Source organism: Sebastes fasciatus, chromosome 4 (genome assembly GCF_043250625.1).
Source record: "Sebastes fasciatus isolate fSebFas1 chromosome 4, fSebFas1.pri, whole genome shotgun sequence".
Lineage (NCBI taxonomy): Eukaryota > Metazoa > Chordata > Actinopteri > Perciformes > Sebastidae > Sebastes > Sebastes fasciatus.
In genome coordinates, this window is record NC_133798.1 from 28,919,288 (window position 1) to 28,938,739 (window position 19,452).

The 19,452-nt window shown below is 42.0% G+C and overlaps 1 protein-coding gene across 3 annotated transcripts in view; it reads left to right on the forward strand.

Annotated features, from left to right (window-relative positions):
* immp2l (inner mitochondrial membrane peptidase subunit 2) overlaps positions 1–19,452 on the forward strand; it is a 147,668-nt gene that overhangs the window by 88,721 nt on the left and 39,495 nt on the right. The window lies entirely within an intron of this gene.

Consider the following 19,452-nt stretch of genomic DNA (forward strand, 5'->3'; position numbering starts at 1 on the left):
CTGTGTGCTCTTTTGAGGAAAAAGAGGCGAGGTCTCGCTGAGCGCGAAATAAATCTCCCGCTACGGTGCGAGAGGAAATGTTGGATCTCATCAGTCTGGGATGTTCAACACTTTCCAGGAGGATTTAATCCACTTTTCGGTGAATCCACTTATCCATCCAGGGCTTGACATCAAGCGTTTTCAGCCAGTGGTTGAGATGTTTTACTTGTCCAAAATGGAAAATGAAGGCCTATTAAAATATAAATAAACTCAACAGGTATTGCTGTGAAAACATCTCTTTCAAACAACTGGATTTATTCAAGTTGAAAACTACATTTTACAAGATTACATTTGAACACATCATGATAACGTTATAATTTACCTTCACCTAATGCTCGTTTAACCCGATGGAACAGTTAACATTAGCTGTTACGTGCCTTATTTACACGGGAGAAGTTTGCTTTCAGGGATTTCTGACAGAAAGCCCTTTCTGAGGTTTCTGGTTTAGGAAACAAACCTACTTAGTTTGGGTTCGAATAAACCCGTTCTGGCAGAAAGTCCTGAAGGTAGACTTCTCCCGTGTGCGGACTGCTAATGTTAACTAGCTCTCCTTCTGGCGATTTCAACACGGATTTGTTGTTCACAATGTAGCTTCACGCTTCACGCTATTCCATTAATGCCGATCTCCGGATCGCATATTTTTACTCAATATCGAGGCATCCCTAATAAAGATCACATTTATTTTCCACTAGCCCGATCAGACAACTGCATGAGGCATTCCACCTGAACACAGAGTCAACTTGTCCTGCGGAAAAGCGTTAACGTCGATCCCTGTACATCTCTCGTCTAATTAGACTTCCCTGTGTGATTTCCTGCCTTTCCCAGAATGCCATTCTGCCGCCTCAAGTGCAGGGTGTGAGCTTGTTCCTCTCAGCTCTGATTTTCTGTGCAGCTGGAGAGAACCGTAACCACAGCTCGGAGATTTCCCAGTTGACAAAGAAAGTGAGAGACCTGCTTTATTCAAACCACAACCTGTCTTGTAGCTGCAATGCATGCTGGTCTATATCCTGCTCCTGTGGGTGTAGAAACCGCTCTCTGTGTTCTTCTTCTCTGATGGATTTCTCCCCGCTGTGCAGAACGTCAGAACAAAATAGCGGCTGTAGAAAGACGTCCTCGCTCTTTGATTGTGATGATCTGACAGAAATCCTGACATTTACTGTTAACGCTTTAGATCACTCAAACATGTTCTGTTTCCACCAGAGCTGCAGAAGATACCTGGATGTGACACATATATTGTCTCCGTTCGCCAGTTCTCCACGGGAACAACAAACATACGGCAAACTACTAACTAAAGCCAGGAAGAGAAAGTTAGCCCTCAGTAGTCGGCTCCAACAGTTTAACTGGTTTTGGGGGAAATTTCTCCTTAAAATGAGTCGACTGTGTTTGATGGAAACATCAGAGCAGTAGTTGGAGGCAGACATCTGACAGAGACAGATGGTCTGAAGAGGAGGGTTTCTACAATTAGACCTTTAAAAAGACATTAAGTTCCCCTCTGGAGGGAATCACCATTATTCTAACAGAATGAAAAAGTTTTGAGGATTTTTCTCCGGTGACTGGACTCCTACCAGACATCTCCGAGTCTCCGAGCCGTGTTTGTGTATTGACATCAGAAGAGAAATTGGCTGAACCCAAAGTTTCTTCTGGGACAGTTTAAAAAGTGAACTGATCTAACACGTCCAGAACGAAACGACCATCAAACTCAAATACCCTCTTCTTACCATGTGAGAATGTTGTATATTATTTCAACACGTTCCCATCTCAACTCATCACATACTGACGCTTTGCTTGTCTATCCATCCTCTGAATGCTCTAGGTCTCTAGTTTGTGGCTGTAAAGTTTCATGAGGCTGTGATTATCCTAGAGGTCACCACAGGTCATTTTATACAGTGAGGTCAAGTTTCAAAAAGGTCTACAATGAAATGCGTTATTTGCCCTCTTTGCTGACAAGCTAGCATGACATGGTTGTTACCGATTGATTCCTTCACTCTAGCTCTAAAACTGAACCTCCTACAGCCTCTGAAACGCAGTAAAGTCGGTGTCAGGGGGTTAATGCAATTAACATATTATGAAAAAATAAAACATGAAGCAGTAAAGAGAAAGAGAAACCTAAACGAGCAGTTTTTTGTTACCTAATTTCTTGGAGGAATATCGTCTTTATCGGTTTGCACCTTTAACTGAAGAGAACCCAAATATTTTCTGCACCAATTAGCAGGAGGAGAAATCAGTTTGTTCCAAGTTTCTGACAACAAACTAGAAGGTTAGCCGAAGAAAAAGAGATGTAATGAGAATCTCTAAAGGCTGAGACGTCTTCAGATTAAAATACAGGAAAAAAAGCCTCTTTGATTCAGTCGACAGGCAGCCTGGGATCATTACGTTCCTCCGGCATCGAGCTGAAATGGGTTTTCTGTCTACTGTAAACATCCCGACTTGCAGACAGGACGCTGGCGGTGTTCTGTTTTCACCTCAGTGACCTGCAGCACGGACACCGCTCACTCTGCACGCCGTATCGATCATAAGAGTTAATTGTTACGGTTATCTGATGTTCCTGAAGGGCACTTTGGAGATAATGGCGGTGATCAAAATCAGCGCTCACATCTCTCCGTCCACACACACACACATATATAACATCAAAAAGGTTGAAAGCAGCGTGTTGACCAGGAAATGTCAGTCACAGACAGGCACATATCAACATATCAGAGTGGAGGGCGGAGGTGGAGGTGCTGCTGGGGTTCATTATTCTCCCTGCGATAGTTTTAATAACATTGATTTCATTTCTCTGCCACCTGTCAATCACTCTCCCAGGCAATAATTGATTGCTCTTTTCTTTAATTTCCTCATGCAGCCGACTGTACGCAGATAGAGGTGACGGTGACGATCAGAATATTAATATCGGTGCGTCTCAGCAGAGGTACAAACATTCACAGGGCCCTATTTAGACGATCTATAGCGCACGGTCTAAAGTACATGGTGCAAGTGCATTTAGGGCGTGTCCAACTCCACTTTTGCTAGTTAAGCGGCGCACAATCTGGGTGCAAAGTAAGGCGCAAGGGGTAAATGGGTTGTATTTAGTCTCTTAATTAATCATAGGTGTGTTCTGGGCGTAACAAGAATTAAACCAACCCGGGTGCATCGCAAAAAACACCAGACTTTCACCAGGAGACTGATGTTCGTGTCCTGTGTGAAACCAGTTGATTTATTTGTCAGGTAACTTCCATACTTAAGTTGCGGCACTTCCAGAGTTATTTAAACCCAAACCACCATTTTTTCCTAAACCTAACTAAGTAGTTTTGTCGCCTAAAAATAAACCTAGTCGCTCTTTTCTTAAAACTAACTACGTAAGACTGGAGCGACACTTGCATCACGTGTTGTTGAAAGTCGTGCTGAGCGTCACGAAAAAAAAGGGAAATTCGTGTCTATGTGCACGAATAGATTTTAATTTCATGACTAATTCACAAATTGCTGTGAGACTGTGTTAGGAGGAGCTCTGCTGCGTCTCTGTGTGTTTAACAAGCAGAGTGTACGCGTGTTGTGAACCTGCCTGTAGACGCATCTTACTATCTGAATAATGTTCCCTTTAAATAGCAGGAAAATACTGCGCCAGACTTTGTTGCTCAGTCGCTTTCTGCTGCCTCCATATAACAAAGGGCCTGACCACATCTCATTTTAAGACCAACACGCCCATGGACGCACACATGGATGCAAATACTTACACAACGTGGGCGCTCATCAGCCCCTAAGATCATTTTAAACGTGCAGAGTTAGTGAACAATGTAAGCAGGGGCATTATTTGTTTAACACAGTTCATCCATATTTCAACCCGTATTAGTTTATGTCTATATAATATACGTTATAGTAGGTCAAAATGAGAAATACTGATTAAACCTTTAAGCATCCTTTGTCAGCAAATGAAAGTTGAATTTCTTCCATATGTACCCTTCATAAGCATGTTCATTATTAATAAGGTGCATTATTTACTGCATAATTCACGGCCCACATGGTAAAGTCATGTGGATAAATATTTCATTAGCATGTCTAAACTTGTATGTGCTGTTGGCAGAATTGGCTGCGTTCCCAGCAGCCTACTTAATAGTTAGCCCGGGGGCTTCTCCCTAGAAGTTGTGCAGATTAAAATTCACTCAAAACGCGGCAGAAGTTTTGGATCTGTTGAAGGTTGTGTCATGAATGTTTGAACGTTGTTTTGGCCATCTGGAGGGGACAGCCGCTGTCAGACGTCCAGCCAGCGGTGATTTATCTCAACCTTGTTTTTATTCTCCTGTGAGGGACGGCGTGCCCTTTGACCCCAAGTCTCTCGATTACCTCACCGTCTTTATTGGTTCGTCTCCTCCCTCCTGCTCTTCAGAGGCCAGCTCCATCTTTAATATGACCCGCTTAATATTTCAGTCCGTCTCTCAGCATCCCGCAGGGGTCCAGCGCTGGACCTTTATTACAACTACAACAACAAAAACACTGGAATTCAAAGCACATGTGGTCACCACAGGACAGGTTTTACCTGAAACACATAGTTAATTAACAGGTTAAATTTGATATAATATCATTAGGGCTGTCAATCGATTCAAATATTTAATCACGATTAATCGCACATTTTTTATCTGTTCAAAATGTACCTTAAAGGGAGATTTGTCAAGTATTTAATACTCTTATCAACATGGGAGTGGACAAATATGCTGTTTTATGCAAATGTATGTATATATTTATTATTGTAAATCAATTAACAACACAAAACAATAACACATATTGTCCAGAACCCCTCACAGGTACTGCATTTAGCATTTCACTACAAAAACCTAAATAAGGGGCAGCTGGCTGGAGGGAGATCGCCTGAAAGTTTCCTACTTGCTGTCGGCTATATTGTTTGTCATTTCCAGTAAATACCGTGGTGTAGGCTTTGAATATAACTTAATTTTAACTTAGGAGTTAAGCCTCAATCATGAAAGAGCAGACTGAAAATATTTATTAAAGTCCAGAAATCCCAGGTGGCTCGATTTCACAGGTAGTTTTTCTCTCTCCTGTTTAAGACTGCAGACCGTCTCCTCAGCCAGCATGTTTGAAACATGTTTGATTTCATCATGCTGAGATCGGTGGAGCTCGTCCGGTGTGAGGCCGCCTGCCACTCACCAAGACTGAAATCTGACAGCAGCCAGCGGGGGTTAGACTCAGAAAACTCAGAGAAATCACTCAGATCCCAGTCAGGTAGTTTCTATCAGGAGAGTCTCACTTTCACCAAATCAACTCTGAAACTTTACTCTAGCTTTTTCCCTTTAACTTTTAAATGTCTTGACACGTGATGGCCTGGATCAAATCACATATAGATTTACGTTAACATTTTATTTGAAAATGAATGTGAATTTCTTTAAAAACTTTGCTTAAAAAATAAACAAAACTAAACAAATGTTTTGCATTATTTTATATTTTTCTTACTGTCAACAAATCTCATTAAAATACGAAATTAAGAAGTTATATCAGCCCTCTCTCCTAAAAATTACATTCCCATACAGCATACAAAACAAGTGCACATGCGCCAGAAATACTCTTATTTAATTATTATTTATACAATTCTGGCATTTATATTTAACACACTTAATAGGACCCACTTCTCAGCATTTGTATTTATCTATAAGTATTTTGTATTCACTTATTTGCACTGTGGTTATTTGTTATATATTGCACATCTTAATGCAAATATTTGTACATATTTCATTTTTTTTATATTCTCAATTATTTTTTTTAATTTTATTTCTTACTACAATATTGTAGCATTATGTACATAATTTACATGTTACATAATCCTTTATTTCTATTTTCTTACATTTCTTTATGTTTATATAAGAGCAGCTATAACGCCCTAATTTCCCACCGGGGATCAATAAAGTATTTCTGATTCTGATATACTGCATCCCGTATCCCAAATATTTTTGTAATGAGAGTCCGCAGAAGTCCTCGTAGGGAAAAACACAGGACTTTCACCCAAGAGGCCGCTGTTTGTTCACGTTCACTTATTTTAATTTACGCCTGTAGCTTAATAACGTAACAAACGTACTCATTTTAAGCCAAACCATGATTTTTTAAAACTTAACCAAGTAGTTTTGTTGTGTTTTTTGTTTTGTTTCAATTTACGTTAACCACGTGTTTAAAACTGCGACTGTAACAAAGGAGAAAATATGTTTCCCTCCAAATGTAACCGAGAATGCAGTTTAGTTGCCTGTGAAGTAGCGCTGTCAAAGGTAACATGATAATAATGCGATTGGTACCAACCATGTCATACTAGCTTGTCATGAAGTAGGTTAAATAATGCTACAATAATAATAATCACATGCAGTTTGTGACAAATCATAGTCAAGTCAGCACACTGACACACTGACAGCTGTTGTTGTCTGTTGGGCTGCAGTTTGCCATGTTATGGTTTGAGCATATTTTTTATGCTAAATGCAGTACCTGTGAGGGTTTCTGGACAATATCTGTCATTGTTTTGTGTTTTTAATTGATTTCCAATAATAAATATATACATGCATTTGCATAAAGCAGCATATTTGTCCACTCCTATGTTGATAAGAGTATTAAATACTTGACAAATCTCCCTTTAGGATACATTTTGAACAGATAAAAAATTAGATTTATTTGCGATTAATCGTGATCAGATGTTTGAATCACTTGACAGCCCTAATGGGAAGGTAATTTTGTGCTAGACAGGACTGAAGGCTTTGATACAAACACAATACTTGTTAGTAGAAACATTCACCATCGGTTTGAGTCTGAACATCAGATTTGACATCAAATAGAAAAATACTGAATATCACCTTCATTAAAGTTGACTTTCTGGGGATTCATGAAGGTTTAAAACAGAAGTGAAACAATGGAAGAACGGCTAATAGCCAATGATTTAGACCAACGTGTCATTAACATCACACTCCAGCTGACAGCACTTTCATATTACAACCATTTATTATCAATCAGGGCTCTGCGGTGGCTGCTAGGATCCTGAAATGAACCATAAAACAACGCTACACATTTGCAGCTGGTTAAATGGCATTAAACAGTCACGGCGAGTTTCCAGTCCTCAGAAATCAACTCGTCAGTGTCAGTTTTAAATCCATAAGATTAATCTTTCACCTCATTACAAAACACAAACAAACATCTGAAGAAGGTTCGGAGGTTCGGTGGGAGGTTTTATTCCCGTGATGGTAGAAGAGATGCTGCCAAACGACTCAGTTTATAGCTCTGTGTACTCTGGATGCTGTTTCCCTCCCTGAACGCTCCACTAGCTCAGTGCTAAGATAAATCACCCTCTTCTGGACTTTGTATAGCTTTAAATTAGCTTTTTCTAACACCTCACAGCGTAGCTTTAAACAGTTATTGACAATAGCGACCCTGCCCGACTTGCAGTGTTTTCCTGTGAGTAGATTCATCCGGTGATGAATTCAGGTCATTTTCACCGCAGGACGACTGTTACATTCCAGCTCGATGTCCGCCGAATGTTTTCTCGTCAGCGTTAAGCAGAGATTGATGGATCTATTTTCTCTTTGCGTCGCCTGTCTGGTAAGTGTAAAGACTATCTGTCGGGAGTGAGAGCTGTCTCCCTGCTACAGTACGCTGCACTCAATAGGAGGGGAGGAAATGACTTTTCGGCCTCCAAAAGTACACCTCGGAGCAGATGAACTCGGGCGAATCATTATGTCATCGATCCCTGGAGCATTTAACCAGCAGGCAGAATCCACTACGGTCCAGACTCTCCCATTGATCACTGCGGCCTGCGGTTACGTAAGGTGACAAATGGAACGGCGTGCACGCTGGGACTGAGGCGTCCTCCGGTCTGGACGGGTGGACAGACTGGTTGTCTCTTCTCAGCTGACTGTTGCCCTTCTCATGCATGGATGTCAGAGACTACAGGGAGGTTTCAGTCTGAGGTGGTTTTAGTTCTCATCTGGTCAAATTGGGAGTCCTGGACCGACGACTGCTCTGAACCAAACAACCAACAGTAATCATGGCAAGAAATCATGCATTTAGCAGGAAGGCCTCTGGGATTTTGGGGGCATGAGGTTGGATTTTGCTTCACCCTCTACACTTGAACCAAGACAACATCAGCTCCAACTGACTGTGTTGTAACACTTAAGGTTATTTGGTTGTTATTTTATTTATTCAGTTACACCATTGTCAAACAAGTTTCCCTCAAAATTACCAAAGATTATGTTTTCATGTCGGGAAAGGGTCGATATAAAGTTGCATTGTGACTCAACGTCTATTGAACTTGTTGTCCTCAACGCAGGTCGAGGAAATGTTTGTCGGGAAGTTTGACTAACATGACAGAAATGTTCAATTTAATGTGATGACTAAACAGGACTAAGATTAAATAAAAACAAAAAATAGCTGACAAAAGTAAAGAAATTACATTTTGATTAAAATCTGGTGACTTTTCGTCGATTAAAACTAAAACGTTTTAGTTGTCATCCAGTAAAACGAGACTAAAACTAGTAAGTGTTTTCGTCTTAAGACTAAGACTAAATCTAAGAGTTGCCAAAATGAACACTGCACTGGCGTTAGTTGAAAGCCCAGTTTGTCACTTACAGGAGCTAAAAGGCGCTTCTGTGCGTTGGTATCCGATGACGATGGGCTTTTACAGTTGGGCGAGTTGGGAGTGAGAACTGGTGATGATGCTCATCCATCCACTGATTTGTTTTCTGGTGTGTAATAATGAACACTACAGTCTCACCTACAGATCATTCTCTGTGCTTTTGAGATGTTCAGACTCTGTTGTAGTGCTCAGAGCAGCCTCGGGCGCGTTGATCAATCCAGCCCTGCTTCCCCAGATGAACCATCCAAGTTCCCGATCGTGTTCGCAGTCAAAACAGCTGTGTTTTCTGGGCTTTCAGCGTTGCTTCCTGGACGGGTTTTTGTTTTTTTTATCAATAAAGGATTGATTTTTGCCTGCAGTTTGATAGAAATATCAGAGCTGCTGGTTCCCCTGGCTGCCTCGTCTCTGTAGAGGTCTCTCTCATATCTGTTTCCCCCCGCTGAGGCCGCGGGACGGCTCGTGTTCAGAGACGCCGCTTCTGTTTGAATGGCGTGCACACAAAGAGAATGGCTGCTTTGACTTGTGTCTATATTTAGCCGTGCTCTTACCTAATAGATTGGGGATTTAAGAGGATATAAATGGATGGTTGGGATGTTTGATCTATCAGACTGTAAGTCCTCTTAAGGATGCTCATCTCAGGGTTTAAGCTTCCCGTCACTGATTGATTAATTTGAGGAGTCATTTTATTGTTTTTTCAGGGTGGTGAGCTTTGTTATTACTGATTTAAAACATCATAGTGAACAGAAGTCAAACCCTGCTAGCTTATGCTGAGAATCAAGCTGATTTCGGTCCTGACTCCTCCTGACGATCGGAAGCAAAGCCCTGATAGTTTGATGGTTCTAAAGATGATCTTTCCAGATGTTCCTGTGGTGTGAGGTATGTTAAGAGTGTTTTTAACATCCCCCGATCGGCTCTGAAGTCCATCCTGGCCGCTCCGATTACAAATGATACATATTAAACATGTTCAATATTTACGATGGGATATTCTGTTGTGTGTGGGGAACCCCGAGGACAGCCGATGACGCGGTCACGTGGGTTAACGTTACGGGCCGCCAGGCTTGCGATACACTTGATGGCAGACACCAGTCTTGTCTCGCTGTCACCCCAAAAAACACAAGAACTTTCAAGTAAACAAACACAATGTGCGCCGTGCGTCCGTTCCCCCCACTGTTGGAAATATATCATGATAAAACTGTTGTTCTGTAACAAACTTAATTATGTTGGGAGTTTAGCGAGTTTGGTGTTAACTACTAGGCTTAGACTGTCTACAGATAAGTGACTGATGTAAGACGAGGCAAGAATGATCACATGAATGATCTCGTAATGGAATGCTGATTGGGCCTGTAAAAGAAACAGCTACTAAGCGGATGGGGGAAGGGACAGGATGTTTGATGCAAGACAATGTTGTGTAAGACGGAGTCAGATGTAGGTAGACACGAGGATGTATTGTGACATAGGATGGAAAAGTACTGGGTCTGCAGAAAGCCTGACCCCTCCCCCAGGGTTGTCAGCTAATGTGTATAAATGTAAACGTATAGCAAAGCTCGGGGTTCATTCACTGCGAACTGAACACTGTATTACATGGTATCAGGGACACATTGATGAATCCAGAACTTCTGTTAATAACTCTGTGCAACTTTGATGAATATATGTGCGGAATAAATTGATATTGATAACCTAATTTGCAATCTTTTATGATTTTAACTCTGAGCTTGCAGCTGCTTAGAAGATAAACCAACACGCATGAAGGTGACGATTCTCTGAGGGAGAATTCCTTCACCACCCACCACTACTGAAATTATATCTCCGCACACTCGCTAACATTAAGCACACAGTGAGTGTGTAGCAGCGTGCCCGATATTACACCAAAACACGGCACAGACTGTCAGTGTAACCGAGCATAGTTTTTTATACCCACCAGTGTGGCGGATAGTCTTCTGAGATTTAATCGCCAAACGGAAAATCTTTTTGGTGCTTGGCGGGTGTTAATTTCGGACCCTGCACGTGGGAAAGAACAAAAGCGGACGGACAATGGTCACGGCGGCCGCAGCTAATGCATGAGCTAATGCTAAACGTGAAGCATAAAGTAGTAGTAAGATGGAACTCATAAATGGAGGAGCAACTTTATTTAACGTGTCTCTATGACTTCATCCGTGTTTTTTTCTTATTTCTTCATGAATTTCGTGACTCTTGTTGTTCATGAATGGAATCTGTTAGTGTGTCGTGTGCTGTTTTGGCCAAATGGTGGTGATGGTGGGTTCTCTCACATTTCAGCATCTGTTAAGATTTGAAGAATCTGTTAGTGTGAGCCAGCCTAAGATCTGGTTTCTGTTGTGGTCTTTGCAGACACCCAGAGCTTCTAACTGGGCTTTTGGAAATTGGAGGATATTTTTGATGCCTTTTTGTTGGAAGCGGTGATCATATTTTGTAATAATAACGTGGTTCATTCGCTACCTGAATTCAGAATCTGTGCAGCAGCAGTTTCAATGTGCAGCAAAGCAAATGTTTGGTGTTTTCACATCCACTTCATGTAGTGATTGGTCAGCTGTGCAGAGGTGAGAAAGTAGTTTGAACCTCTCTTTTGTTACACAACTATTTTCAACAACCTACAGACTCTTGTGTATTTTTCAAACAGCTATTGGTCCGCCTGAGAACTCTCTGCTTCACTCACTCAGCCAGCTGCAGCCATTTCCACCTGCCAGTTACCCATTTATAACCACAGTCTGCTGTCATTGGTGGGTTGAAGCTTCCTAGTATAAACCTTCCACTGAGGAATAATTTAGACTGAAGCACTCTCGTCCGAGCCTGAACGTCATCAGATGGAGTGCCATCAGTGTGGAGGCTGCGGTGGAGACGGACCAGCTGAGAAAAGTGCTGCCAGTCGGCCTGCTCAAAATTGTCTGAGTCAGATCTGTGCTTTTAAAAAGCTTTCATGCCCAGACGCATGTTTACACGGTCCTACCCCGCTGAAACATCCACAGCTGAATGCACTCTTAAAAGCTCTACTCGAGACCTAAATACATCCATAAAAGAAGCTATTATTCTCAAAGGGAGACTCACTCAGAGACCTTTTATTTGACTTTCTTAAAGATCTAAAAGACGAGCTGAGGTTGAAGCTTTAAAGTGGACTTATTTGTCCCGATAATGGCTCCAATTGTTCGGCGAACGCCTGCTGTGCATGGCGATGACATTTGGCCGAGCAGTAATGAGCAGAGCTAACGGAGCACCGCCGTTGGGCAGGACGGCGCCGCTCACAACAGCCCGGTCTTAATTTTCCTCTAATCTTCCTCCCTCACCTTGGCTCTCAGCTCTAATCGCTGCACAAGGAGGAAGCCAGTGTTTAAATGAAGCAGCTTACTGGGTGATTAGGAAAAGGTAAATTATTCATTACAGAATGTGTAATCATAGAGCAGCCTTTGGTGGAGGTTGAGGGAGTTCTGGGTTCGCTCTCCTGGAGCGAGACCACACCCCTTTCTCCGCCATTGACGGCAGGCTTGTGGAACCTGAGGGAGGCCACGGAGAGGTTACTGTAGGAAGCCGGGGAACATCCACAAGTAATAAACTACCGACCTGAGAGCAGCTCGTTAGCTCTGAACTATTCCTCCTCACATCTGGGTTTTCTCTTGTGCTCTTAATGATGCAAAAAAAAGAACCCACATATTCAGTTTTCTGTTAGGGGTGGAAAAAATCGATTCACCTATTTATCGCAACTTTTTTTACAGTAAACACTACACATCCAGTAAAGTATGGAAACACTTTGGGTTTCACACATTGCAGGAAAAGCAGAGCTAGACATCACGGCTAAAGCTGCACGCTAACTCTGTGATGGACAGGAAACGTTATCGTATTGCGGTAACGTGCGGTCAAGCCGGCCGTCACTCTCATCTCCGCGGTCAAATGGGCCGATGCTACAACTGTAGAGCACCCATATACTGACATTTATGTTAAATGCATTCAAACGGCCCCGATGGAGCTGACCATGGATGTATAAAGAGAACGGAGATGATGGGAAAGCTAGAGACAGACTTGGAGAAGTTAGAGGAAGTATACATGAGTGACTACGTCTGGTTTTCAAAATAACAAAGGGAACTGTATATACAGTACAAAATACATATATTGAAATAAGACTGATTGGATTCTATTCACCAGAAGTATAAAACATTACATGCCCCTTATAAATTAAAAAGAAAATGCCACTAATTTGTGAGGGAAATGTCTTTATTCTTTGATTTTTGGGTTGCTGGAAAAAATGTAACAAATAATTCCTGACAATGACTGATATATTTGACTTCAGGACATCTCTGACTACATACATGCTGAAAATCAAACATTTTTACTGGATTAATTTAGAAATTTTCCAAAGTAAAAGTCCTTAGAAGTGTATGAGTCAACTCTTTCCCATGGTCTAGTGTTAAAACAGTTGTAGTACCAAGTTGCCAGTTACCAGTTGCAGTAGTACCAAAAGTACTTTCTGGTATTTTGGTCTTGAAAACATCCTCTGAGACTGGATTGATCCCAAAAGCCCGCTGTGGGGAATTTTCAGTCCACTTTCTTAAAGTTGTGGTCAGAGCCCCTGCGGGTGGTCACTTAATTTGCAGGCAGGGTCACGGGAGATTTCTGAGGGCGATTTCTGAATGTTTTCCAGACCTGAGGCTGTTTTCCATGAGATGCCAGTGAAGTGTGAAAGCTGCTGTCAGACTCAGGTGTGGTCCAGAAACGTCTCTGATTCCCCTAAAACTCTGGTCTGGTGTTTGCATCCAGTACAGCTCTGATTCCCCAGGAGTCCAGATCAGGCTTGACTGGTGGTTGGATAGAACGTCACATTATCCAACATGCACGGGAGTTGTTTGTGTTGCTTTCGTTTGGGTTTAGGTATAATGAGACCGTGTTTTTCTCTTTGTGTTCTGATCCCGTATCCTGACAGGAAGTTGGGCGAACCAGTCAGCTTGTTTGACACGCAGGGCAACACTTTATTGAGATTTGGGAGGTGTGCACTTCAGCTCCTCTGTGGCCTAGAGATACCAATGACACTATTCTCAGCATAGATTTGAGAACATTTTGAACGTGTATAAGCACTAAGAACAATTCTCATAAGTTGTTGCAGCAATTTTGGGGTTGATACCAGTTGTTACACAGATTTGGTGATACATTTAACCATTTACCACTGAAGAACTGATGAACATGATCAATAATCCCTCCAAAATACCACATTAAGACACCAAGACCTTGAGGAACACCATAGAAAAAGCCATGCTGTGATTTGAGATCAAAAACCTTTGACATTTTGGAGATTTCTGCAAAAATTTCATTTTTCAGCGATTGGATGGCGAGCATTTCTGTTGTGTAAACTGCTCAGAAACTCCCTTACTGTCCATCTAGCAAGGAACGCCATCCATCCTCTGAATGCTCTAGGATCCACAAGAGTCTCAGCTTTACAGTGAAACCCAATTTATGTAATTCAAGACTGTTTATGGACCCCAGTATGCAGAAATATTCAGATACACCATTTTAGAATAGGAGAGAACAAAACATTTATACTGCATTCAAAAACTGCATTTGATTATCATAAAGTGGGCATATCTGTAAAGGGGAGACTCGTGGGTACCCATAAAACCCATTTTCATTCACATATATTGAGGTCAGAGGTCAAGGGAACCCCTTTGAAAATGACCATGCTAGGTTTTCCTCGCCAAAATTTAGCGTAATTTTGTAGCGTTATTTAGCGTCCTTCCCGACAAGGTAGTATGAAATGTTTGGTACCAATGGATTCCTTAGGTTTAGGTTCTACTTTCATCACTGTAGCCCGCTACAACCTCTGAAAGACAGAATAGCAGCCGGGCCAAGCAAGCAAAGTACTGAATCTGCAGGAGTGTGTTTCAGCTGCTGGGTGTCCCTCAGTGGAGTACCGTCTGTATCTGGCAGCGTCTGCTGTGATCTGTACGAATGTGAAGCAGAATGTCCTGAGTCAGTGTTTCCTGGAAGAGATTAAAAAAGTAACAGCCACCACAGAGCCGAGGAGAACAAAGAAATAAGTCAGAGGAAGTCATTAATCAGCCTGAATGGTTCCTGCTTCTCTACTGGAAATAACCTTGTCTTGGAAGTGACTGCTATCTGCTTCAGTTTTTCAGCGGAGGTTAAGTGAACGCTCGCCATCTGCGACTCTCCATCATGAAACAATAATAAAAGCTCAAGAAGCAGCGTGCTCCAAGATCACCCAAAGTCAGCGATGTTGTTTTAGCCTAATGGGCCGGTGAGCGTGAGAATAATTACTTAAAGCCCAGGAGGTTCTGCATGAGGAAAGCTAGATAAATGTGCGGCCGTTTCTAGTTTTACTTACCCCGAGCAACGAGCCGCAGGCCTGGCCTAAATTCCAAACGTTTGTAATGGGGTAATAATTCATGAGAAAAATAGTTCTGCTCTCTCGCCGAGTTTATTTTACCCGCTAACGTGTAGCAGAGAAATGGGACATTTTAAAAGTGGAAGCGTCGTAATGAGAGGTATTAGTTCACTTCAGCCGGCTGTTTTCATGGATTATTAGCAGAAAATGAAATGGAGGAAGAGTGGTGGGTAAACACTGGTAATGTAATCATATATAATAGCTACAGATGTGATTCTACTGGGACCAAACGTGCAGTCAGAGCTCATTAAGCTCGACTTGTTTTTGGTGGTTTTGTTGCATCTCTTGTTCTCACGCTTCAGTGTTTGATGAGTTCCTGATCTGCCTCTCTAACAACTCAAATCACAAAGCAGCCAGTCACCGCCTCGCCAACACCGCCGTTGTTTTACTCCTCAAACATACCGCAGCATCTCCGAGAGGAGTGATTCTGCTGCAGCCGAGGAGTTTTTTTTTAATTCTGCGTCATCGAGTAGCTGATTTGACTTCTCTCACATTGCTGGTAGACGAGTAAAGCTGATCCAGGACCTCAGGGCCTGAATCCTGCTGCTACAAAGAGCCCATTGAGTCAGCTCATTAATTCACCACCTTAAAGGCAGCGACTGATAGTAGAAAATATTCCAGCGTGTGTGAAGCCTTCCCCGCAGTATATCTTGGTGGTTCGTTTTAACACTCAGCATGGAAATTGTCACTTTGAATTAGGATGTTTTTAATTGCACATGTTCATTCAACCAATCACTCCCCTGCCAGACATTATAGGAAAACGGATGACTAATTATACGTGGAGTTATATGTGGAGTTTAGAAATGAACCCTGCTCGGATATCATCATTCAGTCGCAAAGTATATCACAACTGTCTGGATTTAATTAATGGACTAATCACATTGGTTTAAGGACACAAATCTGTTACTTAATTAACTGAAAAAAGTTCAAGTTCAAGTTTTGTTTGACAAACTCTTGCATGTCCAATTTTCCTGTTATTGGTTAGTTAAATAAGGAAGGGACAAGGTGAAGAAATAAATAAAGGAAGAAGGTAAAGAGGGAGGGAAGAGGAATAAGATTAGAATAGTAAAAATGGAAGGAAGGAAAAAATGCAAGGAAGGACAGCAGGGAAGTAGGAAAGAAGGAAAAAGAAAGATATTAGTCATATATTTAATTTTATTTTATAAGAATGAAGAGCCAGGATTTAAAAAAAAAAAAATACCACCACCAGCCCTGAAAGCAGCCAAATATGCTAATATTTATCTAAGAAATACCAAATCCCCATAAAAAAGTACAGATGTCATGACCTCCTCAGTGATACCTACACTAGTAAACAATACTTCCCTCTCAAATGTGGAAGAGGAAAAGGAGAAAATCCCAAATGGAGTAATGAACCTCAAAGCTGCACTTACGTTACTTTCCTTGAATAAATGAGTAATTCTCCACGTCTGCTGAGAGGAATGACTAATTATCCTGTGAGTGATGGTCAGAGACGGCTGGTTAATTCTCCCAATCTCGCCACATGCATCATCATCCAGTCGCCAAGTAGATCGTAACTCTTTGCTCGACGTGCGCGGCATTAACGAGCAGGCGTGTTTCTGTGAGGAAAACCATCAGTGAGTTAATCATGTCTGCAGCGGAGCACCGCCCACCTCTGATTGGCTGTTGCTGAAGGACGCAGTGATTCAACACAAACACCCACGATATGACACCCGTAATCTTTATTATCATCATCTATTCTGTCTAGCAGCATCTCATTTACGGCATGTCGCTCCGTGATGAATGGAGGAGCGCGGTGGGGATATTACCAGCTTCCTGCGCTAAAAAATATCTACAAAATTAATGACTTTTTAATTTTGATGTTTATTGGATTGGTCACAGCTACGAGGGATGGGAAGTACTGGGAAAGACGACCACCTCGTGGTTCCAGGCATATAAACCTGTGGTTTCAGCTGACAGGATACTCCTCGAACAGCCAGTTAGACTGTTGTCAGGACATTAAATAGGCGTTATCAGTCACTATAAGCCCCATAGAAGTGGGTCAATAGGGGCCTACTACACCCACTAGTAGGTTTTATCATCTATTCACATGGTAAATCACTGAAAGAAGGTATAAAGAACGTGACAGCGACCTCTAGCGACCGTAGTAATTATGACAGGAGCAGAAGCGGAAGTCAAGCGCTGTAGTATAGAACAGTTGAATCGGGTGCCTGGATAGTTATTTAGATCAGATTTAATTTTCAAAATATATATTTTTTTGCTACTTAGTAGCAAAATCTAACAAAATATTCTGTTTCAGTCCATATGTGCTGGTGTTTAGTCTTTCAAAAACAACATTTTCACTGCTCTGACGCACAACAAGGGAGGCACACACCTGTATTAACTAGGCGGTCTAGCACCAATCCAACAACACCATAAATTACATTTATTTAACCACAATAATAAAAAAAATATATTTTGGCTCTAACCCTATTATAGTAAATTAATCACAATAAATCACAGCACAATCTGTTTATTTTGGGTTCATACCGCTTTAACAACATGTGGCTTGCTAGATACAGTCAGTGCAATGGCACTGTATGTGAATACAGCTCGCCGCCGGGTGATGTTATGAACCCAGACACGACGACGTTTGGTTTCCCGACATATCGGGGACTTCCACAACATGTACAAAGCAGCAACAGTAGTTTATTTCTTCCATGGTTGATGGTGGAAATAAAAGTTGTTGGTATCTATGGAGACAAGCTCCTCCTCCTCTCCAGCACGTCTAGCGCGAATCAACACAAATGATACCGCCGGTCCAACTCGAGTGAGGAAAACTTTGCTTTGCTCTTGGTCTGAACACAGTTTAAGAGAAGCTAAATTGTCATGTTGATCTTTCTATCCAGCTCTTTTGGGATACAGTGAACTTTTCCATCCTGAGGGGGCACTGGTGAGGTTTTGCACTGTTAGGGTTATTGGTTTGTGTGGAGTCCTGACGAGGCAGATTTCAGTCCTGGCTTCAATTTCACTGGGTGGATTTAATTTAACCTGCCAGTTGGTGTGGATGCTGCGTGGAAAACTATTCCTGTTGGAGACATTCCCCCTGGATCTGCCACAACATATTGTGTGTGCGCCCTCAGCAGTGAGCAATTACTCACTTGGAGGAGCCTTTTTATTTCTTTTGGTTGTGTATTGGCTTTTATTTTTGTTTTTTTGACAGAGTTTAGAAGCGAATTAGATACTTGTTGTGCTGTGAGGAGTACACATTGACATATCAATTGCTCAGCGGGGATGAACCAGAGTTGAACCAGGTGAGGAAGGAAAAGAAAATGAAAAGCCTCTAAAACGACCTGTCATCTCCTTTATATAATCCTTCCTTTCTCATGCAGCTGCTCTCCTAAATACCCAGAATGCTCTTCACCGTGGCGTACTGAAGCAGCAGACTCTCTAATGAACCCAGGCCGGGTTATCTTGTACGAGAGAGCACATCAGTAACATCAGCACTGGGAGGCGTCAAGCGCTTTCGTCCTCTGTCCTGTTTGGGACTGAAACTACTTTGTCCTGGTTTTGTGGTCCATTTGTCTCCCCCCGCCCCCGCCCCCTCCTCGCGGCTCGATGCGAGAGGCGCTTAACAAACGAGCCCAATAGTTGCTGAGCTGTTCCTGCGACGGCGGCGGAGTCTCTCCAGGGTCACACGGGGAAGAGGATGGCTTGGGCGCCGCGTTCTTGCTGACCTATTCACTACCTGCCTCTAATGGGTCATATTTTAGCTCCTGTGGCGGTGACAAATGGCTGCGCTCTAAAAGCCCTGTCCAAGGTGCTGAAACTCGGTTGATCTATGACTGAGTCCCGCTGATAAATGCCTCCCATCAGTTTGCGCGTGACGCCGATTCATCACCTCGCTGAGGTTTGTGTTGGGAATCCATATTGGATTTTTAATGAAAGAGAATATAATGCAATTCAAAGTCAATGGGTTTGCCAATGTCCTCGCTCGTTACACACACACACACACACCCATTAAGGTACATACACACACACACACAAAAACAAACAGTTTGAGATTGCATTGCATTTCCCTAACAGTGTTAGAGCGCCTGCCTTGAAGGGCAGCTGCTTTAATTGTGTTTGTCTACAGCAGACCTCACACTTCTGCTGCTGTATGATTCGGACAGGAACCCAACCAGATTTATGAGCCTCATTCATACAAAATTAGTATTTTGCATTTCAAAGACAGTTTTTTTCTTTGTGGCAATAGACATATTTTGAAATAGAGGTTCTCAATCTTTTTTCAGCTTTACAAGATAGAGAATATACCGAGGACCCCCTCATGTACGTCCCTTGAAATAATTTGACTATTTTTTACACTTCTATAGTCTTAGTAATGTGAAAGAACAACACAAGAGAAATGTATTAAAAAGATATTAGACATGTATTAAACATTTTGCAGATTCTAAGAGTTATAGATTTG